The 25,428-nt window shown below is 38.6% G+C and overlaps 1 protein-coding gene and 1 pseudogene across 4 annotated transcripts in view; both read right to left on the bottom strand.

Annotated features, from left to right (window-relative positions):
• Grm7 (glutamate metabotropic receptor 7) overlaps positions 1-25,428 on the bottom strand; it is a 901,188-nt gene that overhangs the window by 788,369 nt on the left and 87,391 nt on the right. The window lies entirely within an intron of this gene.
• Positions 18,790-18,896, bottom strand: LOC127197808 (uncharacterized; annotated as a pseudogene).

Raw genomic sequence — 25,428 nt, 5'->3', positions numbered from 1 at the left:
CATTTATACTTGCATGTTTGCTTGGTGGGTTGTGAAATAAAATGTCATAAGGTGAATCTTGGACAAATAAACATGGTGTTAGTTACCACCTGCTGCTGTGCTAAGATACCCAACAGAGACAGCACATGCTACCAAGGGCATATTTGGCTCACAGCATCTAATATACTTCAGTATGTAGTGACAGAAATGTGTGATGGGTTGTAAGGTGAAAAGAGGATGGCACAGGACTTTCTCACATGAAAAGCAAGAAATCATAGAGAGCTAGACTCCACTTCTCAAAGGCACACCCCTACTGTCCAAATTCCCCCCAACCACATCTACATCTTAACAGCACCATAGCCTTCCAAACAGCCCTAAAAGTCTAGGACTGAACATTTAAAACAGTAACATGGTAGAGAGCATTCCAGATTCAATTCATAAATTCTTGTCTAATCCACATATGTTGATAGGCAAACAATTGGGACCTTGAATCACCAAATCTCACAGTTCTAGGAAAATGGAGACTTAGATATGAAGTTCATATAAAGCCATTCTTGAGGCAAATTATAGCCTTCTTTTGAGAAGGAGATAAGCAGGCTTTACCTTATAGCTTGTATCTAGAAAGGCACTCAAAGACCCATCTGCTGAAGGCTTGGTGTTCAGGAGGTGAAACCTTTAAAAAAATGTATAGTGAGGGGAGTGGTATCTTGGGTCTCCAAAGTGTGCTCTCAAGAAATTTTGTGGAACACGGCTCTTATCTCACAACGTGCTTCCCAGCCACCATGAAGTGAGCTGTCTTTCCCTATCATGTGATATCCTTCATGATGGCTTCTTTATCACAGGCACAAAAGCAATAGTGCCAATATAATATAAACTGTGACCTCTGAATGCGTGCTGTAAAATGAGCCTTCTCTATCAGCTAATTGACCCAACACATATGGGGTACAGTAACAGGAAACTGATCAACACACTTTGTAATCTTTCAGGCAATAATCTAAAAGATTCTAGTAGATTTTGGTCTTATCATTTATCTTTGCTTTTCAAACTTCGAATTATGTTTCTTCCACCCAATTCTCTGCTCTTGAACTTTTACTGAGAAAAGAGAGAGCCATGAACTATCAGCACATTTCCACATTGGAAGCATACATCTGCAAGGCATGCATCCTTTGCTGTTAATGTCACACTTTGTGCTTGGTGTCCCATACTTGGACTTGTTCAATAATTCCTATACAAATCCATTCTATTCCCTCTGCCCTGTGGGATCTGCCTCCACTAGATCAAGAATATCATTGCATACTCATACTCACAGATTTTCCAATGTGTCATCAACTCACAGACTATCAAGTTAACACCTTTCACCACCATCATCTTATTCTCTCTGTCTCTATCCAGAACTCCTTCAATGTGATCCAGTACTAAGATCATTGTCACCTTCATCTTACTAATCTCTCTCTCTCTCTCTCTCTCTCTCTCTCTCTCTCTCTCTCTCTCTCTCTCTCTCTCTCTCTCTCTCTCTGTGTGTGTGTGTGTGTGTTAAGTATGTACATATGGTTGGGTATAGGATTGCAGGTACATGGTGTACATGTGGTGGTCCATAGCACAACCTTGGATATAAGTCATCAGATGCCTTCTTTTGTTTGAGACAAAGTCTCCTTGTCCTGGAACTTCACCAAGAAGGACAGAATTGCTGACTCATGAGCTTCCTCCAGTCTCTTAGCCATCTGATCCTTTCTGAGATTATAGGCACACAGCACTGCGCACATTTTTAAAAATTTGTGTTCTAGGAATCCAACTCAGATATTGACTTGTTGGATAAGATATTTTCCCTGCTTAGAAAAGTAGCTGCCTTAAAGCATCCCTTCTACCTGGATTCTAGGATATCATACTCTCTTGATCTCTCTTTTTTTTTTTTTTCTTCCCTCACAAGAAACTTTTTCTCAGAAGTCTTCGTGGATGTCACCTCATCCTATGTGCAGCTTGAGGTTGAATTCCTATGTTCCATCTTCACATAGCTATTTGCACTCCAGACATATTCCATAGATAACCTCAGCAACCAAATGTTCTAGCTATGCCATGTCTTCAAACTGAGACACATAGAAGGACTGCTAACATAGTTCTTGCTCATTAGTCTCTCTCTCTCTCTCTCTCTCTCTCTCTCTCTCTCTATATATATATATATATATATATATATATATATATATATATATATATATTAGAATGATGAACTGATTAATTCCATTGTTTTTCTTCTAATTGAAGTTCTGATATTTCCCAACATCCTGCACTCAACATCTTCACCCCCTCAAGCATGCTCTATGCAGACTACCTTCTCTTAGCTCTACAGACAATTGTCCTTCTAGTTATTCAAGGGAAAGAAACTATGGACTCCTCCTTGCTTTTTCTTAGCTCAGAATGCATACCCTCTTCATTGGAAAACATTTTAACATATGTGTGCCATAGAATCCAATTATTTCATTCCAAATTTAAAGTATATGCCCTGGTCTGAACCACCAGTGTGTCCCTCCTGAATCAGTGTACATCTGTGTAGCTGGGCTCTCTGTCAGCCCAACGCCCTCATGCAATCTGTTCTTAATATGCCAGACAATCAGATTATGCACAACCCTGCATACATTCCTACAACAGCTGCACAATCCATTAATAAAACATGACTTTAGTATAGTGACTAAAGCTTTACATGATCTGTACTTTATTGTCCTTGGGTCTGTCTCCTTTCACACACCTTTTGTTCACTATAACCACACATAATTCCTCTCTCGTCCTTGAGTATTTTAGGCATTGCTTATTCAGAACATTTGTATCTCATGTTTTGTCTTTCTCATTCCTTGACCAGTAGCCATTGTGGCTTGTTTTAACTACCTTGCTATCCAGCTCAGGTTTCACTGCGTCAATGCTATCTCTGTTATTTAAATGAATGAGTATTATTTGGCTATAATGTTCTGATGAAAAAGAAGGAGGAAGAAGAGGTGAAGGAGGAGGAGCAGAGAAGAAGAGGAAGAAAAGAAGAAAGAAGAAGAAGAAGAAGAAGAAGAAGAAGAAGAAGAAGAAGAAGAAGAAGAAGAAGAAAAGCTCAAAGCATCTGTGGCATCTTCTCCAGTGACATGTGTGCTGGCTTGCTTTTGCCTTCCTTTATTCTTTATGGCTGAAATTAAGGCCCAGATTATATCAAGATCCTAAACTAGTAAACAAAGAAACTCAAAGCTTAACTTACTATTTTATTCTAATTTAAATTGTGGTTTCCTCTTGGGATATTTTGTACATATATAACTCTGGGTTGACACACTAATGCACCCCTCAGATTCTCTTTTAAACATTGACTTGTGGCCCAGCTTTAAGAACCTCTCACACTTTATCTCTACTAGGGATGTCACCAGATTTGAGGCTGATATCATGCTGCTTTTAAGATCAATGGCTAGAAAAGACAAGTCATTTCTCTTTTAGAAGGTAACCTCTATATTGTCTTGACAAGGATTGTCACCTCTGAGTCCCTGTTTAACCCTCAATCCTCTTTTATTTTATTTTTATTTTATTATTATTATTATTTTTGCTTTTGTAGGTTTGCTCCCAGTCAGTGTTTTATATAAAAAGCTTCATTTCAGTTTTTATTTCCCATAGAACCTAAACCAGTACAAATAGATGCCCAAGGACCACAAGGGATGACCCTAGAAAGAACCATCGCCACACACAAATCACAGTATATTTCTTGGAAGCCCAGGAAAAGTGACTTACTTATTTCTTCACTTTTATCTTCGGATGTCTAACAAAAGACTCAGAGTTGTGTAAAATCAGAATGCTCTCAATATAATAAACCCCAGCATTGCACAAGTTTGAGTCTAGAGCCCATGTGCTCAAAATTGAATTCAAAGAAAAACCACAGGGGTCTGCCGTATAAATTGAATACTTTCTTGCCTGGCAATGCCGTAGACATGCACATTAAATGGTAATGAAGAGTATTTCATGTTCTAACACCACTGCAGTGAGAAATGCTGCTTAATACAATGAGCATATCTTTCAGAAATATTCACTGATGCTTCAGATCACCTTATTATATGCTTACATTGAAGTGATTGCAGATAGACATGCAGCTCTCACAACTGTAAAACAGAGATAGCCATGGTAATGCCTCCCTGTTGGTTTGTGTGAGAATTAAATGAGATAACACATTATACAAAGCTCTGTGTGGGGCTGAGAGGGCTCAGTTGGTGAAGTGATTTCTGTGTAAAAAAAAAAAAAAAAAAAAGACAACCTGGATTCTCAGCACCCACATAAAAAGCCAGGCACAGTGGCTTGTGCCTGTAGCTCCTGTGCTGGGGGTATGTGTGGCTGTGATAACAGGATAAGCTCTCCAGCTTGCTGGCCAACCAGTCTTTCTAATCAGTGAGTTCCAGGTTCAATGAGATACTGTATTTCCAGGAAAAAAAGGATGGGGGGTATGAGGGCTGGAGAAATGGCTTAGCAGTGAAGAGAGCTTGCAGTTTTTACAGAGGACCAGTTATGCCACTGCTCACAGTGGGCTGCGCCCTCCGACATCAATTAATAATCAAGAAAAACTACTCCACAGACATACCCACATTCAAATGTGAAGGAGACAATGGCCTGCCTTTCCCTTCTTCTCGGGTATGTTGAGATGACAACAAAGATTAGCTATCACACTAGTATACTATACTCCACTCGGTAGCAACACTGAGCCCTAAACAGAATTCCTTCAGTGAAAAGAATGAAATAGAAACACTTTGGTGAAGCTTGAATTAGACATGATGTTCAGAGAACAACCAGCTCCCAAAGTCGCCCTGGGTCCGACAGTTATCCTGAGGTTTGCCAGGAGGCATGTCCTTATTGGTAATCCTTGCATCTAACATTTCCACAGTGGGAGAGCAGTTTGAGGTAGAGAACCCACTCTCGAATGACTAATTAGGAAAATTTCTTTGACCTAGTCATGCCGTTATAATGACAGATTGATCAGTCACTTACTGCAGATACAGTGGCAGGTCCATAAATGATAAAAATGACACTATAATGATACTTATTTGCATAAGTACACTGTGATGCTTATGCATTGAAAGACTGGGACAACTACGCTTCTCAGAACTTACTCACTCCCATCATTAAGATCTACATGATCATGTTTGCAGGTTTTCTATAAGATAGCAAATATCTAATCCAAAGTAATAAGACATATAATAATAATGATAGAAAAATGACCCAGCCATTGACATTTCATTTACTGTTGCTTAGGATGGATAAGATAGCTTCCTTTTAAGTATATATCCTATCAGAATGTGTAGCAATGGTTTTTATTGTTATTTTGATGTTCATTTGTTTTAAACACAGTACTTAGCTTTGAAGATAAAATAGCAAGTTTGCACACAGTAATTTAGCTGGGAGGCCTAGTGAGGTCTTATTTGATGGGTAACAGTCCCTAATTATAGCACAGTGTCTTAGACATGAGTTCCAACCTATAGACCAGAGGGAAAAGTTTTGGGCTTTAGCTAGGAAACTAATATTGTTATCTAGAAGATGTCCTGAGCCACAGGAGTTTAGAAGCCAGTTGAACCTAAATGCATTCTTGTCTCTCCCTCTTCCTGCTCTTCCTCTCCCTCTTAAGGTCTCTAATGCTGTAATTAAAAAAAAAATGTACCATTGGGACTAGTTCAGTTCAGTACAAAGGTGTGTTTTGGGGGTGGCATGCATATGAAGGAAATGCTTATTTTCCTTCACACCCAAGGAAGGAGAAAATTGCTTCCAATCATATGCCAGGAAACATGCACTTCTGCTTTACACATTCTGAAGGTGACAGGAAGGAAACAAAAGGTGGCAATATCACCCACACCCAATCCTTTACTCTCCTGGCAGCTCCCTTGTGTTCCAGGAAAATATAAAGAACCAATTTGAGGCTAGAAGTCCATTGGACTCATGATTATAAAATATCTCAAGCTGGCTTTAGTGGAACTCCCAACTTCCCAGGACATCAGGTGTAGTTAGGATGATCTTTGCGTGTATCTTATTAACTGACCCGTTCACTTCTTCCTGGACTATTCGTTATATAGCAGCATTTCTCAGCCATCTTTGGGCCGCAGTCATTTAATACAGTTCCTAATGTGCAGTGACCTCCAACCATAAAATTATTTTCATTGCTACTTTGTAACTATAATTTTGATACTGATATGAATCATAATATAAATGCCTGTGTTTGCCAATGGTCTTAGGCAACTCCTATGAAAGAGTCATTAGACCCTCAAACAGGTAGTGACCCAGGGGTTGAGAGTTGCTATTCTATATCTATTCATTTTAAGAGCACACTCACACTTCTTCCAGTTTTGATAATCCCAACCTCTTTCACATGTCCTAAATATCAAAGGAACCCGAGTGGACAGAACATTGGACTTAGAGTCATGGAGGCTTGGGGTCAAGACTGTATCATATATTTATCAACTATTCAGCTAAAATGGAACATTAAAAAGTGAGGTTAACCTCTCGAAACCGGGTCATTTGTCTAACGGAGATAGTGATAACTACCTCCTATTGCTATGTGAAGATGAAAATAGATAGGGCAGCTAAATATAATCTTCAAGAAGTGCAATACATATGCATGACCTACTTTACTCAGGAAAATGTGGAAAATATTTATGACAATATTAAGATATACTATCTATTCTTCCCTATCATGGGTCATCCAACTACACATGCCAGAAACAAAAGAAAGGCAAGTACAGGGATATGATCATAAATTTTCCTATGGCTACCCATATGAACACACACACACACTCACACACTCAAACGTTATTCATAGAGCATGTTGACATAAGTGTTATAAATCTCACATATATAACTATACAATACACACAATGTATATATTATAGTGATATACATATCATTTAGTATGCATTATACTTACCACTCTATACTGATCTAATTATATATTACAGATAATATATATCACTGAAATACTATATATTTAATCCAAGTAGTCATATGACTATAAAACTATATGTGTGTGTGTGTAGACACACACACGTATATATACAATCTCCAAATAGTCAATTTTATGCTACACAAGTGACACCATCCACCCTGGATTTGAACAGGTAGGAATTTGTTTGAAGACTTACTGTTCAATAAATTTGACATACAAATTGAATTTCTGGTGTCCTGAAAAGAATTAGAAAATTTCACAATCTTGGGCTGTCCTACATGACAGCACATGATTTTTAGCAGATGTATAGAACCGTTCTCCTCAACCAGGATTCCTGCTTTCGAAGAATTTTTTATAAAATCTTACAACTTTCAGAAGAGGAACTGTCTTCAGCTGGAATTTACAAAGTAGAAAGTAAAATAAAATCTTCCATGAGTCACAGGGGCATAAAGCTCCAGCCACTCTTCTTAGTGGGGATGAAAGCAGAACAACGCAAGTGATAATAAAGAGTACAAAGGGCCTAAATAAGTGACCTGGATATACAGCATGTATCAAAAGAGTTACCTTAGGCTACCACAGCACATGTAAGTTCACAACTGCCTTCACTCCCTCAATAGAATAGCATGATCAAACAGCTTTGATTATTCATTTTTCATACTTGTGTACTGGGCTATAGGTTGAAATGTCTTCCACAAAACCAGGTTCAGTCATGCTACAGAGCAATCCACATGTCCAGGAATAGTTGGTGGCACAAAACTGACTCCATGGTTTTTTTTTGCATGCTTTTTGGTGTGCGTGTGTGTGTGTGTGTGTGTGTGTGTGTGTGTGTGTGTGTGTGTGTATACATATATATGTGTGTGAAGTTGTGTGGTTCATTTTTATTTTCACACATTTTTCTTCTTTTTGAAAGAGTAATAAAAAAAAAACCATAAAGTTGGAGATGAAGAAGAACTGGAAGAAAAATGGAGAGAAGAAAAAGATGATCAAACTATATTTTATAAAGAGCCTGGAACATATTGGCATAAGGGACAACTCCCTGAACAGAACTCCAACAGCCCAGGCCTTAAGGTCAACAATCAATAAATGGGACCTTATGAGGCTGAGAAGCTTCTGTAAGGCAGGAGACACTGTCAACAGAGCAAAGCAAGAGCCAACAGACTGAAGATTTTTACCAACACTACATCTGACAAAAGTCTAATATCCAAAATATATAAAGAACTCAAAAACTTAAAACACCACCAAACCCAATAACCCAATTAAGAAACAAGGCTCAGAAACTTAACAGAGAATTCTCAACAGAGGAATATCAAATGGCAGAGAAACACTTAAAGAAATGCTCAACATATTTAGTTATCAGAGAAATGTAAATCAAAATGTCCCTGAGATTCCATTTTACACTGATAAGAATGGCTAAGATAAAAAAATCAAGTGACACCACATGCTGGTGAGAGTGTGGAGAAAAGGGAACACTCCTTCATTGCTGGTGGGAATGCAAATTTGTACAACCACTTTGGAAATCTATCTGGTGCTTTATCAGAAAACTGGAAATTGGGCTTCCTCAAGACCCAGCTGTTCCACTCCTTAGAGTATACCCAGAAAATGCTTCACCATACAACAAGGACATATGCTCAACCATGTTCATAGCAGCCTTTTTCATAATAGCCAGAACCCGGAAACAGCCTAAGTGTCCCTCAGTCAAAAAATGGATAAATAAACTGTGATACATTTACACTATGGAATACTACTCAGCTATATTAAAAAATGCAAGGAAATCCAGAAATTTGTGGACAAATGGATGGAACTAGAAATGATCATAATAAGTGATTTAAACCAGCAGCAGAAAGACTCACATGGTATATACTCACTTAAAATTGGATACTAGCCCAAGAGGCATGTCCCATGAAAGTCTTCACTTACCAGGAGATGGGAATAGATGTGAGGTCATCGTATTAGGACTCTAGGTGAGAGAAGTGTGGGAGAATGGGGAAATAGAAGGATCCAGAGGACCCTAGAAACCTAAAGAACAACATCATGATCGATGGATCTGGGCGCAGGGGTTCTGCTCAAACTACTGCACCAAGCAAGGACAATACATGCAGTAAACATCAAACCCTTACTCAGATCTAACCAATGGACAGGATATTCTCCACAGTTGAGTGGAGAGTAGGGACTGACTCTGACATGAACTCTGGGCCCATATTAGACCATGTCCCCTTGGTGGGTGGCCTGGTGGCACTGAGAGAAAGGATAAACAGGCTACCAAGATGAGACTTGATAGGCTGTGACCATATAATAGTGGATGAGGTCTCCTTCAGTCATAGATATAGCAGAGGGAAATAGGGTGAAAGTGGGAAGGATGGAGCAAAGGGAGGGCACAAGGGATGGGATAACAATTGAGATATAATCTGAACAAATTAATTAAATAATTTTTAAATTTTTAAATAAAAATTAAATAAAAAATATAAAGAGATGAGAAAAGAAAACTTGAAACTCTACTTGCCCACTTCATATACCAAAATATAGCTTTACTTTTAAAAAATGCCTTTTTAAAAAGTCAAAATAAATATCCCAGTAGGCTATATCTTAACCTTGAATGACTGGTAGTCTTACAAGGAAGAGAGTTTCAACCAAGGTGCACCAAGAGGCTAGAAAATATGAGAAGAAATGTTAGTCATCTAAAAGTTGAGCGACTTCAGAGACTCAAAGAAACTATAGATATTTATTTTCATTGGGAGTTGGCTATAAGTTATTATTGGTCTTATTTAGAGAGCAAACAATGTTGGACTCAGGCATGTCTTGCCTTTCCTTTATCTTTCATTCCTGGGTTTGGAATGGGGGCTGTAAAGAAAGAAGAGGGAATATAGAAATATATAGGGATAATAGGACAAAAATAGATTGGTGAATCTACTCCTTAGCTTAATGCCTGGTTACTCACAAAGTTATTTTTAATTCAGTGGTATAAAATTTTGGAGAAAGAGGCAAAAGAAGTTTAACTTTGGATACATTGATATAGAATTCAAATTTAAGATTATTCTTCATACACACACACACACACACACACACACACATATGTGTGTATATTTCCACTCTAATATGCAGTACTGTACCCATGAAAAGTATAATACAAGGTTTACTTTCAATACTTTGAAAGTGCTATTGCAGGATGTTTAGGATAAATAATTTATACAGGTTAAATATTAGAAGACCACATCATGGTCATATTTTTATCAAAAGAATATACAAATACACCCAGCCTACCTTAAAGAAGATGGTGAGCATCAAAGAACCTACTTATGGAGATGGCTTCAAATCTGGCAAACAAGCCACTGGGAAAAATGTCATTTCTACCACAGACAGAATTCTGCCTAAAAATGGGCAAGCTTGGATGCAGGTAGAGACAATGGTCAAACCCTGCCAAGACAATGTAAGCAAGACCTCAATAGTTCCTGGCTTACAAATATGTCTGTCTGATATATTGAGCCAGAAGGCTAAAGATGATGCTCCAATGTTATAGAGAATTTTTGGTGACTGTTCAGGCAGCAAACTCTCTTTGTCATCTTCTCATTAGGGAAAATGCTAACCTGCACTCCCTGTACACTTAGGTAATTAATTTCATTCCTTCTCAAGTCTTTGATGGAGTTGAAGAACAGATAGCTTTGTCTTACAATTAAGTTTAGTTGTTTAGGTGTTAAGACATTTTAGGTCTAGATAAATATTTTAAGTTGACAATGATGAGATATGATAGATATTTATTTATATTGAGGATTTTAGACTTGTCAAGCTAGGGTGCTAAGATAGATGTTTTCTTCAAGGCTGTCAAATGCAAATAGCCAAAACACTATGAATGTAACACACACACCTCTCTCTCTCTCTCTCTCTCTCTCTCTCTCTCTCTCTCTCTCTCTCTCTCTCTCTCTCTCTGTGTGTGTGTGTGTGTGTGTGTGTGGGTTGTGTGGTAATTCCTGATTGTTTCATGGTTCTTCTTGCTGTAGGCAGGTTATTGTATATATGTGTAATAACATAAATGTATATGTAAAATTATTAAATAAAATTTGCTTTAAAAAGAAGCTAGGAGAGGCATAAGACAAGTATATTCTCCAGAGCAGACAAAGAGCAAGTGGTCCTGCAATATCTACATGTAGGAGGATACATTTCCTATTGTTCTAAGTCATGAGTTTGTAGAGCTTAGTAACAGCTTCCCTATGAAATGAATTTAGTGAGTTCCAGAGAGATTAAATTAATGGCTAGATTTCATATCTTTATTGAATTCTCACCTCTGCAGGCTTAGATCTTTTAATTTGCATATTAAAAAACACCATTGCCCTGATCCTATTGTCTTCTTTAATTCTTATCCCAAATATTGGGGACGGAATGCTTATATGGGTTCCAATGTGTAGTCAGGGTCGAGAACCAATGCAGGAAGTCACATGCCGATGCCATAGAGATGCCAACCATGTCCGCCTGACCCTAGATTTTTATGGAAATCACATACTGAAAAATTTACACTGCAAACATACCTTATTTGGGGGTTATATTTTCTATCAACATATAATATTGCCCATCTTTTTTGCAAACATAAAAATTTAAAAACCCACCAAAATACTTCATCGTTTCCATGAATGACAAGACATCTGTATCAGGTAAGGGATTCGCTCATTAAAAGAAATCCAGGAAGGCTTATTAGGGTTTTTATGCTAGTAATACAAAGCAATGTCTACAGCAATTGCTAACGCTAGATGAGTCAACAAGGTAAGCCAGTCACTGTGCAATATGCATTCACATACCTGTTATCATTTAATCAATTTGAATCCCTGCACTGGCTTTGTAAGTTATTGATGTTATTCTTGTTAGGGACAATATATGTACTGGTGAAATGGACTGAGCTTATAGGGCAATGCTCCAAAAATTTACATAATCTAGGTCTCTACTGAAACATATTGATTCCCACCTATTTCATTTATTAACAAATACAGAAACAGAAACTCTCAGGTCAGTGGTTGCCATGGTTTCCAATATCTAACTTTAAGCATCTTACTTTAAGCCATTCATGTCCTTGACCTATTTTTTTGTTAATGGAGAGATATGAAACTTGCCAATAAATCCATTTTTGAATGTATATATGGGTTTGATATCAAGTTATATGAGTATTTGTGAAACAATGTAACCCAGCCTGGCTTTCAACTTGTGGCTTGACTCCACAGAACTGGCACGATACAGTCAAGCCACAGTGCTTAGCTGTAGTTTTAGATTTGTTAACAGTGTTTTTGCAGGGTGGTGATTAGAAGAAAGCAAAATGGGAATATAAATTCTTGAGGGAATCCTAACTAAGAATTTTTGGAAGGTTTACCAGTTGGTAAAATCTGCCTTTGTTCCCTTTGAAAGAGAAACATATGTAGAAATACAGTCTTCATTTTACTAGCTGGTATACCAGAAAATCCCAACTTGGACTGTCTCAGAGATGCTGGGCCAACCTTGCATCCAGACACCTTTGTTTTCCTATTTAAGAGGATTTGATTTTGATATGCAAAAGAGAACAATCAAATGTGAGGGAAGATTACATTGTCACAACGCCTTCACCTCCTGCCTACTCTAATTATGTGGTCTGATAGAGAAGGAGATTAAAACCATGCCATCAAAACATGTAAAATATATTTCACAAGTACAAAAAACAAATTCCTGCATCCAGCTAGCACTGGCTGAATCACCATAAGTTGTTTAGACTTGGGAGAGAATGCAAAAGTGTCCAGAGTGCAACCAAGGATGACATTTATATGGCCAGCAAGGCATTACTATGAAGTCATTTTGTTCCCACCTCTGTTCAGATCACCGTGGTGAAAATATAGGGTAGGACCCTGTGAATAATTATGGACTGCATCTTATCAGTGTGGCTATGCTTCTGAACATAAACGCTGTTTACTAATACATAGCTGGGTTGCTTATCTCCCGTCCGTCCGTGTGTACCTCCTCGTCTACAGGTAGGAGATCCATAAGCAGAAGCACGGTCCAGCTTATCACTCCAAAGTGCTGATTATCATGGATAAAACACTGAAAAGCATAGATTATTTTTTGCAGGGTGAAAATTGACTGGGAGAAAATTAAGAGTAATTGAAGACTTTAATTTGAGAAGGGACAGATCACTTACTTGGGATAGCAGGTGCAAATAGGAAATGAAGTTGATGCGTCTCAGAGTGAAGTAAGAGACAGAGAGAGGTCCGTGAATTGAGTCATCATGGCAGATGCCAGGACTATTCTGAAACTTCTGCGCAAAATCGAAAGACTGGCTTTTAATATGCTTCTCTCAAATGGCGAGAACCCTGGACACTGCCATGCACTAAGAAAGCCTTCACTTACCAGGAAACTGGGACAGAGGGGAAGGCATCCTATTGGGACTCTAAATGAGAGACGCATGGGAGAATAGCAAAATAAAAGGATACAGAGGGTCCTAGAAATCTACAAGTAGAACAATATGATAGGCAGATTTGGGCCCAGGGGTCCCGCTCAAACTAAGGCACCAGCCAAGGACAATACAGGAGGTAAACTTTAAACCCCTTCCCAGATCTAGCGAATGGTCAGAATATTCTCCACAGTTGAGTGGAGAGTGTGATATGACTTTCTCACGTACTATGGTGCCTCACATTTGACCATGTCCCCTGGAGGGGGAGACCTGGTGGCACTCAGAGGAAGGACAGCAGGTAGCCAAGAAGAGACTTGATACCCTATGAGCATATACAGGGGGAGGAAATCCCCCCCAGGAACAGTCATAAAGGAAGGGAATAATGGGAAAATGGGGGGGGGAGGAATGGGAGGATACAAGGGATGGGATAAACATTGAGATGTAACAAGAATAAATTAATAAAAAATAAAATAAAATAAAATACCATAAGAAAAAAAAAAAAGAACTTGTTCAGGATATTGCTATTGGTTTTCTTTTTTCCTTGTTTTGTTGTTTTTGCTTTCTACCACTCAATTCTCCTTATCCTCATTTGAATTCACTAAACTGACAAGTTAAAAAAAAATCCCTCCTGCTTAAGCAATGAACAATCCTTATAAATTAGAGCTATAAACAGAAGGTTCCTTACATTTTGCTTATGTCTCTAAGGACATTGCGACTATATAGGCTTCCCCTGTGAAACAGTAGGGTACATGTGGGAGCCATAGGGTTGTTAGCTTCTTCTGGTTGCTACCACAGAGCCCACCACACAGAAGACACTCATCAAATAGCAGCCGGATGTCTGGCTGGCTTACTGAAATATGAAAAAATAGACAGAATCTGTCTGTATTCACATTCCCTACAGCTTCCTGTAATGGTGTACATAATCTCATGGCTCCCAGGTACATGTCCTTCTCACAGTACACTGTCCTATATTTGATTGAAATAACATGACTTTTATAGTTGGTCACTCAGAAGAGATTAGGGAAAGGGGTCAGTGAGGGAAACTAGAAGGCTGCTGGTGAACTGCCACCTGAATAAACCTACATGGGAGGGATGTGTTCTATTGGAATACATTAATCATGCTACTGGAACTATAGCTCAAAACAATTAACTGTAAGATTTATGTAGGAACAAAACAATACAGTTTGAAAGTCTGCAACATTTAAAACAATGTGTTGAAGTAGATGCAAATACTACTTATCTTGATTTGATTTGTTCATTGTACATACTATTCCTGTATCAAATTATATGTGACTCCATAAATGTGTACAATTAGTATCAGTGAAATTTATCAATGAAAAAAATAAAAGAAATGTGCAGTTCAGTTCACGACTTTGAATTATTTCTGTTTGGAAGCAAAAGTGGACAGTGCATGGCAAAATGGAGTCCATAAGGGGAATAAGGATTGTAAAGTACTTCTGATAACAGATAAAGTAACTAACCTCTAGGGTTGGCCAAGCTTACACAGGAATGGAGGTGGGTGTTGGGTGAGATGATAGAGCATGGGAAAGTTTAACTCAAACTACAACTGTATGAAGTCAGTGGAACCTCACTATTTTATAAGCTTGTTAAAAAAATAATTGTAAAATCACTTTAAATAGAGGTACCATGCATGAGTGAGTAAAGCTTTTCACAGAAACCATGGGTTATTAAGCAAAACCTTCTAGTTCCAGGTGCAAAACACTCTTTCCTAGAAATTGTTCCTTAAGAAGGCCCTGGTAGCCTCAAAAACTATATGGGTTATGACTACTGATCTTGATCAGCTGTTAGAATTGTACGGTAAGTCCCTATGTTTGAAGATATCATACACCTTGATTACAGAATAGGAAGGAAGGAAGGAAAGAAAGAAAGAAAGAAAGAAAGAAAGAAAGAAAGAAAGGAAAAGAAAAATCATACTGACACTGAGCTAGAAGCTTCCTCTCTGCTGGCTAGCATTAATAGCACAGGAACTTGTTTGGTAAACAGTTTGTTGAAAGTCAGTAATGGTCTTCTCCAGCTAAAAGTCAGTGAGCAGGGAATCTGTAAGCTCCAGGGATGAACCTATTACTCCTGTTTTGTTGGCTAGACACATGGTCACACTGCCTCTTAAAGACGCATATTTATTCCTGTAGTCTAGTGCTGCCTTCAGCCTTGATCAGCCAGGTTGCTTTTTGTCCAAATGGCAGTTAATGCAGAGACTGCTGTTTCTCAAAGTGCTGAAGACAAGTCACTGCCTGGTGCTCAGCTGTAAAGAGGACACCCATAATGTCCCTTGCAAAGTTGTGAAGAGTGAGCAGAAAGAGTGTAAGATCTGATAATAAAGAGAGGAGGCAATGCTGAATTCTCTTACGGACATGACATTGTCATGACAATCACGAGCTCACAGCTGCCTAGGCTGACTTCGTGGAGCCTATAAAGAACTGTGCCTGTTCCTCTGGCTCTGACAAGGACTTCTTCCATGATTTTTGATCACTTCCTCCTGCTGTGACTCCTTTGCCAGGCCACCATGGGAGAGAGTGTGCTCAGTCCTGATGTGACTTGATGTTCTGGGATGAGTGGGAGGGGGCTCCCTTTTTCTGAAGGGGAGGGGAGGGGAAGTATGGGCAGGATCAGGAGAAGAGGAGAGAAGGGGCTATGATTGGAATGAAAAGTGAATAAATAATTATTTAAAAAAAAAAAAAAAAGAGAACTGAACCTGTAAACATTGAATAGAGACAGATTCAATGGGCCCTATCTAGTACATGTTAAAGGCCTCCAGAAACTGGAGGAAGGGTGGAAGAATCAGAGGAGGCAATTTGGAAATATGACATGAAGGGTTCTATAGAGTTTAATTGCTGAAATGAAGGCAGTTTAATGAAATTGGGCCATTAGAAACATTTTTAAAGTAGAGAAAAACTTTAATCTATCATATATCTTACCAAGACAGGAAAGATATTTTCTTCAAGTCTGCCAAATACAAATATCCAAAACAATAAGAATGTAACATTTATATAATTCCTGATTGTTTCATGGTTCTTCTTGCTGTAGTTAATTTTTTATATATGTAATAATTTAATGTATATATAAAAATAAAAATATTTAAATTAAAAAAAGAAAACTTGAGATGCACAGTGTAGGCTAAAAATAAATAGTTCACTGCTTTCTTATCAGTATAAAGTGTGGTCTTAATATTAGTGGTTATTTAATTACATCTATAATAGCAGTCACATAAATTACCCATTAGGTAAATTAAAAAGGAGAAAATTCTACCAATCAAACTACAACTCACCTCGGTTGTAGGATTCCTGGCAATTTAAAAATACGTGTGCATGTATGTTAGTTCATTTTTCCGTTACCATATTTAAAGATCACAGTCCAGGTCACTTATAAAGAAGAAAAGCTGCTGAGGCCTCGTTCTGGAGGCAGTGACTGAGGAGCCATAGGAAATACCTGAGGGAGCAGTATAAGGAAAGCAGTCAAGACAGTGACTGCCTGACAGCGGGATTCTGAGGTGGTTAGACATACTGCATCCATAGTCAGGAAGCAGAGAAAGATGAATGCTGTTGCTAAGACGCTTTTCTCCTACGTACTCAGTCTGGGCTTTGAACCCATCGGATGGTCCCATCCTCAATTAAAGAGATCTTTCTTCCCAGATAATCCTACCTACAAATGTTATTACGGATATGATACTGAGAGAGGCCTGCTTTCTAAGTGATTCTAAACTCGGTCAAGACAAGTCTAACTGTCACACAGATTGAGGATTTCCCCAGTGAGGACTCTCTGGTGTCCCAGGGCCACACAGATAATCACATGGGGAGAGAGTGGGCCATTTCTCTTGGTCCCTGGGATGTTTCCTACATAGACTGTTCAGTTCTCTTCCTCTCTTCCAAGAATACAGTTTCACTTGCTCAGGGTCGCTCCCTCCAGATGCCATTTAACTTAATTAACTTCAAAAGGATTCCCATTACAAATACATAACAACAATCCGATTAAAGCATCACTTTCTAAATACCCCTCAATTCACATTCAATTCAATAGGAGATTCAGTGGAGCCCTTTAAATGATATTACTGTGTATACATGCATCTGGGAATGGATGGTATTTAGTATTGGGATTACAACTTTTCTTCTCCAGTTGGTTTAAGTCGTTAGCAAACACACACACTCTTGTACACCCATGTATCACCACACACCCACACAGGAAACAGCTCCACAAACATCTGGACTCCGGTAGTTTTTGCCACCCAGATGCTGTTTTTAATTGCACAGTAGGTACACGGCATCCGTGCACTCTAGAAAGCAGCAGTATATATGCGCCAATAAAAGTTTTGAGGCACCTTCAACTTCAGAGTTCCCCACGCCATTCTGTTTTGGCAAATAATTTACTTCTCTCCTGGCAAAATTGCAGGGGTTTGCTGTGCTGAAGCAGCAGCTCTGCCCACTTTGCAGAACACTGGCCACCTGAAAAATAGCCCACGGAAAAGAAGGGCTCTGGTAGAAGATATGGGCTCTTTTTAATCTTATTTATAAAAGCAGCAATTATGCCTGCAGAGGAACAAGGCACACACAGGGCGTTTTGGCAGATTTCCAGAGAGGAAGGCAATGTCCCCTGCATTTAACCTTGAAGCACACTTCCTCACAAGCCTGTCATGATTGATAATAGCTGGAAACAAGTAAGCTCCTCAAACCTCAAGTGTATAATGATTACAGCATTCAATCCTGTTTTTAAATTATTTTAAGGAAGAAATACTCTGATTTTTTTTCCACTTGGGTGATTATTCTGGCAGAAACAGTGAGTCATCCCTGCCTCCCGCAGCCTCAGCCCCCTTGCTTTGGTCATCTGCAAGAAGGGCTGGTGCTTATGAAGATGCAGCATTCTTACCTCTGGAGTTCCCCCTTGATTTTATTTTGAAAGCCAGGATCTTACTATGTAGTCTTGGCTAGTCCTGAACCTCCACTTGTCAGTCCTCTCTTCCTCAGTCTTCCAGCTATAGAGATTATAGGTGTGGGCCTTCCTAGCTTGCTTTATGTTCCACGTTTGTTGCTATTTCTTGTGCTTCCCTTGTGAAACTGATAGCGGTGAGCCATGTCATGTTAATCCCCTTACCATGGGCATAAACTTTCATAAAAGGAACAGGGTCAGGATGGTCAAATGTCATTTCAACATCACTTTGTCCATGTGACCTGTCACAGTGTGTCCTACTACATAAATCTTCCTCTGGTTTGCTCTTTGTTCTTTTAGCTATTTCTCCCTTTTATTATTTGTGGATCAGTTTTTGACATCATTTTACCTGATTCTAATATGCCATTTTTCACTAATTTCGTTTTCCCATGTGCTGTTTCCTACTTTCTCAGATTTAATATTTAAACATATGAATTTATATTAGTAAGCTATAAAGATTTAAAATGTTTCTTTTATGTATATATTGTAAGATGAGCCTATTCTTCCTCCAACACAGTTACTGTATCTTTCCCGTTTCATTTTCTCCTATTAGTCTCCTTTATAGCCCAGACAGTTTCCTAGAGGACATGTCAGAAATTAAACTGAGAAGAGCAGATACTGCACTTGAACTTAGCCCAAAGACTGAAAAGAAATAAATATAATTTTTTATAGCTACCTTTACTCAATGGGAGATTCCCTTGCATTTTGTTATGAATTTATTCAATGAAAATGTGTTCAGCATCTACTATAGACCAGAGTTGTACAGGGCTTTTTTGATGCAGAGAAAATTACTATGCAGGCTTTATGCTCCAAAAAGTTTAAGTAGGAGTAGGGAAATAGTTGTAATACAGTGATGTATGCACTAAGAGAGGTTTAGTTCAGATGGCACTATGAGCCTGTGTAGAGTGACACATACAAACTAGCCCTCAAATTTGCCAAGATAGAAGACATGGAGCCAGAAACTATGGGACTGCAGTAAGGAAAGGCTGGGGATTAAAGCAATTAAAACAAGTTGACCAAGTAATGCTGTTACAAAGGAAAAGGACAGGATTCTGACTGCAGCAACTTTGCATTTGTTGCTTCTGGGATGAGATGACACATAATGGTATATCTATATGTTTATATGTTTACACTAATGTTAATCCAGTGAAGACTCATACATTGCACATACAGGAGAAAGGAGATGCTCTTAGCAAAGTTTTCAAGGGGAGAGAAGGTGGAAGACAACAGCACATGTATGGATGGTTTGGCTGCTGGTTTGCTGATGTGGTAGAAAGAAGGACAGGGTGGATATTTAAGAGTGAGGGAAAGTCTGGTTGATAGAAGGTAAGGGGTAGCACCTCCAGCATTGTGGAAACCCATGGAGACAAGACTGCTGTAGCCGACTCAGCACTCATGCACACTTTTCTTACTACAAATCCTGCTGTTTAGCCTCTGGTATCTGAAGAAGGAAGAGTTAGGATGCAACTTGTTTGCAAAGTATGACTGAGAGAAAAGGAGACAGCATTTGAAGATGTGAGTAAGGATGTCTGCGGTGGACATTCAAGATTACACTGGATGGGGAGAGCCAAGAAAATGGTGTAATTGCTGTGATGTGGAAAGATGGAAGATGGTTGTAAGAACATGAGATAAGGTGAGGGCTGGGAGACTGTAATCCTATTGGATGACAAACTCTAGTGTAAGTTCAAAGAAGATATGACAAGAACCAGGAAGGTCATTAAATGTACTTAGAACAAGGGACAAAATAATGGGATTGAGGACAAATGGTCCATGTGAATTCTGAAATGACTAAAAGCCTTGTTGGGAATTCTAACAGACAGACAGAAGGCTGAGAATGAAAATACCAAAGAAATGAAAAACAGTGAGTGAGATGTAATGGATACCTACAGTACCAATGCCTTTCCAGTTCATTAGCATTTGTTTCCAACAGCCTGAGCTTTGAATCAGGAGAACTACTGTACAAGTGATGATCAGTACAAAGCACATGGAACTCTAATCTCTGTCTTTGGATGTGTGGAGTGAGGAAGGCAGATATTTTTCCTGTCTGATTTTCAAAAGACACTGAAGAAGATGAAACATAGGAAGAAACTCTTTCAGTCATTATGACTAAACAGATGGAGGAAAGGAAAAATATTATGTACTGTATATCTTGGTGATGGCAGGACACATTCTAATGGAGAGATCTTAGTTTTCTGAAGAATAAAGCACTAAAAAGAGATGTAAAGGTCTATAAATCAATGGATTCTACAGCTTCTCCATTTCTAAGGATGAATAGAATGTTTAAAGACCTTGGGGTGCATGAACACTTAATATTTACAAGCCTAAGAGGATTGTTAAAGGTTCTGTGTCATTTGACAAAAGGATCGGATATGAAAATGTGTGGGGGAAGGGGCTGAGAAATGCAGATGCAGACTCTCGGAAACTAATGATTATATACAAGCTTATGGCTTCTAACATGCAGAAGAGATCTCCTACTGAGTGAAACAGTTATCATCAGTACTTCAGAGATTCCCACATGAACTAACATCCAGTTATGAGAAGTATAAAAAAAAGATATGAAAGGATCTTATGAGCCAACAAAGATGAAGAGGCTTGGGAAATAGAAGAAGAAACCATGATAGCTCATTCCAAAATGTACAGAGTGTATTTGGGGCAGAGAGCATTCCTTAACAAATGTTAAGATTGAGGTTTGCTCCGTGTGACACTGGATTCCTTGTTTTCAGAAGGTGTATTTAGAACTTCAGCAGACTACCACTCACAGCATGAAGGAAAACTGTTCTTCCAGCAGAGACACCATATTTCCACTTCCACACAAGGCCCACAAGTGCCGAATGGGGTGTGATCCTGGCCTGAGGATCTGTAACATGTGGTTGTAAAGATAAATGGCTTCTGAATGGATCTAGTGATGGACTATTTATGCTCTGGCATTCCTATCTTAAAAGTCTACAGACTCATTTGAGCAATATATGCTCTTTGTAATTAAAGATGATAACTAGGCCCCTTTATGAGTCCATAGGGTACTATACATTGTGTTAGTGTTGTACTCTTTTCATTTCTCAAGAAGCAGTTTACTAGACTCTTCCATAACCTTTTAATATTATTGAACAGAGTAGCATAGTCATTGGAAAGGAAAAAAAGAACTATTTATTTGGTACAATCAGGGAATGAATATTTCTCTCTTTGCTTCTATTCTTTGTATTTTACATCCCGAGAAAATACTAAGTTTGAAGGAAAACAGCTTTTGATAGAATTCTTTCAAACTAGGATATTTCCTTACATGAGTGAAAACAAGGTGTTTTTGGGTGGAATTGGCTCCTTAGACTAGGTAGGCTTGGTGCTTGAACAGGAACTATCTAAACAGGACCAAGGCAGCTCATTCCTTCAGGCTTTCCTTTCTTCCTTAGGAAAGGACACCAGTAGCTACTCCGTATGCTTTTTATGTAAATGAAATGAGAGTGCCTAGAGATAATTCCTAGATAATGCTGAGAATTGATTCCAGAGCACAGGAAACAGTGTAAAACCTTCGGATTCACCTGGCCAGCACTCTAACTAGTGAAATTAAAATTTCATCAGTTTTCTAGATGTTGAGGTAGGTTATATGGAGAGTTAGCTGCCACCAAGTTTATCAGAATGAGTTCACACACTCATGCACACACACACGCGCGTACGCACACACAGAGACAATGCAAAAATTTAAAGTTTTAAAACAATTTTTCTCAACTTGAATGAAATGATGCCTTCATAGGCATATGGGCCCAGCAGCCTACTATGCAGATAGTCTGACTTTTCATTCTATGTATTTCATTATGGACACTCTTTAACGTGATATGTGCTTTTGCGCAACTGCATTAATTCCCTTCAACCATGGGATTTTATGCCTCTGATATTTTCTGATATAAGAATCCTGGCACCTGAATTTACTAGAACTGTGAAGAGTATAAAATAGATTTTGAATGAAAGTCTCAGGGACTGTTTTATGAGCAAAGCTATGGAATTTGGAGTATGAAATTGGTGACATCCATATTTGTTATTGGGAAAGTGTTCATGAATTCAGTTTAACTCAGCACCGTTTCTCTAGTGTGTGTCAGGCATCTGTTATATAAAACCCTGATCACTCCCTTTGCCATGTTTTCAGTGACCAAATGTCTTCTGCAAAGACATCACAGTTTTACAATTCTAGACATTTGCTCACAGGAAATGAAAGTGTAAGAGCCACAGAGTTGTAGACAGATGTTCATGCACTTTTCTTACTATAAATAAGTTGGAAAACCCTCAAATGCTCATCGGTAGGTCAACTACTGGTGGAAAGTCCTCAGCATACCGTGGCATTTAGAAATACAAAAATGATTAGTAAATAAATTGAATGAGCAAACTATGGACACATGGCACAAGACAGACCTCAAAATCATGACGCTTAGTAATAGGGACAGTTCGTCCCACCCACAGTACTATGATCATGGTTTTGTAAACTACAATGAAATGCAAATTAACATATGGTGAGTAAGGTGTAGGAAGTATGAAGGATTGACAGGGACACTGGGAAATGCTAGAAGCAATAACATACTGTTAGTTTCTTATTTTCTTTTTAAATTTTATTTCTGATCACATATATAGAGGTGTTTGTGGAAGGCAGAGGTCAATGCTGGGTTTCTTTCTCAATTTCACTTCATCTTCTTTAACAATTTTGTTGCTGTTTGTGTTTTGTTTTAATGAGGTGATGGATAGACAACTCAATGGTTAAGAGCACTATGTACTCTTCAGAAGGAATGGAGTTCGATTCCTATCACCCACATGGGGCCTCCGAACCATCGATAACTTCAGTACCAAGGGATCCAACTCACTCATCTAGCCAGTCAGGGAGCCAAGCACATGCATTATATCTATCTATCTATCTATCTATCTATCTATCTATCTATCTATCTATAGATAGAGAGAGAGAGAGGCAAAATATACATACATATAAAAGTTAATTAAACTTTGTGTGTGTGTGTGTGTGTGTGTGTGTGTGTGTGTGTGTGTGTGTGTGTGTGTGTGCACCTGTGAGTGCAGAGGGCTCATGAATGGCAGAGGAAAAAGCTCCAGATCCTCTAGAGCTAGAATTATATGTAGATATGACATGTGTGGAGAAACTAAGTTCCAGTCCTCTGTAAATACAGCAAGTGCTTTTGGCCACAGAGCCATCTCCCCAGACTATCATTCCTCCCCACCTTATTTCTTAAGTCATGTCTCTAAATGAATCTCAAGATCTCCAATTTGTTTAGAACTCACTGGCCAGTGAGTCTCAGGGATCGTCTTACCTCTGCTCATCCCAAAGACCACACTCATGAGCTGTTCCACCAGGCTTCTTTTAGTCATGAAGTAGAGAATCAAACTCAGGACTTCAGGCTTGGAAAACAAGCATTTTACCAGTTGTTGTAGTTTGAATGAGCATTTCCACTATCAGGTCACATATTTGAACATTTGTTCCTCAGTTGGTGGCACTGCTTGTGGAGGTTATGGAATCTTTGGGAGGCAGCCTTGCTGGAGGAAGTACATCATTGCAGGAGCTTTGCCAGCTGACATCCTTGCCCCACTTCCTGTTGTCTCTTTGCTTCTGATGTGCAGATAAAATGAGATCAGCAAGCTGCCTGCCTCTGCCTCCTCTAAGCCTGCCTGTTGACATTCCTCCCCTACCTTGATGAATTTCCTAATCCTTGGAACTGTGAGTCAAAATAAAGGCATTTTTCTTTTCGTAAATTGTTTTTGTCACTGATTGGGCCAGGAACATAATCGCAGGTTTGAAGCCATACTGAACTAGATAATGTGTTTCCGGACAGTCCGGTTACAGAGCAAGACTCTATCTCAAACAAAACCATTTTTATGTCTATATATTCATAATGTGTTGCATATAAGTTTTACTTAAAGTTATGCTAAAAATGTGATTCAGTTTTTCTCTGATTTCACCTTCCAAACCAGTTGAGTTCATGTCCCCTTTTGGTGTCATATCATTACAGTCCATGATTTACTTTAATACAATAAATAAAAATACTTTAATACAGTAAATAAAAATAAGAATACAGTACTTCTTTGCTTCTAGACTGAGCCCTGAAGAGACAGGGAATATTTTCCTCTTTGTTTTGTGTTTTCTTAACATTTAACATGATGAATAAATGGATGAATATTGAGGGTCTCCCTTAAGCCAATAAATATCTGGAAATACATCACATTGTTGTCGGTTTCTTTGAAGACAGGGAAGCTGGGACCTGACCAATGACAGAGCTAAGAAATGTGCCAATGGGTTTATTTACTCTGCTAAGGAATGTTAGTGAGAGGTGAGAGGATAATCAAGATGAAGAATGAGATAGGACTCTGGTGATGCTTTAATTTTGTACACATGCAAAGGCAAGCTCAAAGACACACACACACACACACACACACACACAGAGAGAGAGAGAGAGAGAGAGAGACAGAGACAGAGACAGAGAGAGAGATGAGAGAGCGAGAGAGGAGAAGAGAGAGAGAGAGAGAGAGAGAGAGGAGAGAGAGAGACAGAGAGAGACAGAGAGAGAGATCGACAGACAGAGACAGAGAGACAAACAGTCTACAGTTGTTATATAATTTAAAATTATTCTGTTTATATCTTGCCTTTGAGACAAAAGCAACCCAGATTGCATTTCTACACCACTGCTGGAAGCTCAAGAGCAAAGAAAGATTTTTGTGTACATTAGATTTAACCTTTAGGGAGCATTGTTTCTATAATAAAGCAATACCAGAAATCACCTTGGGCTTCCATAGCCATTGATTGAGATGAACTCTCAGCTCACTGCCCACAGCAAGGTGGCAGGTTAGGCACCTTGATTGTGTATTGAAGGTTCTGATTCCTGGGAGAAATGGTTAGATAAAAGCGATTAATTTTAACTAAATTGAAAATGTTCATGAAATAAATGAAAAAATCAACCTTTATGCAAATATTTAGAATCATATTTAGTGTTTTAGCAGAATGTAACCCAAGGGGCCAAGGATAGCCTTCAAGTACAGCTTTCTTAACACACCAAGGAGTCGTGCTGTGAAAATAAAATTCTAACGGACAAAGGCAAGATCACAGGTATCTGGCTATTTTTAGGTAACCAGTGTGTTGTGAACTTAATGTTATTCCCAGAAGAATCTTTGCAAACCTTCATTGCTTGTTATTTAAATTGAATTTCTG

The sequence above is a fragment of the Acomys russatus genome, chromosome 13 (genome assembly GCF_903995435.1).
Source record: "Acomys russatus chromosome 13, mAcoRus1.1, whole genome shotgun sequence".
NCBI classification, from domain to species: domain Eukaryota; kingdom Metazoa; phylum Chordata; class Mammalia; order Rodentia; family Muridae; genus Acomys; species Acomys russatus.
The sequence above is the reverse complement of the archived record's forward strand: the minus strand, read 5'-3'. Positions and strand labels throughout refer to the sequence as shown.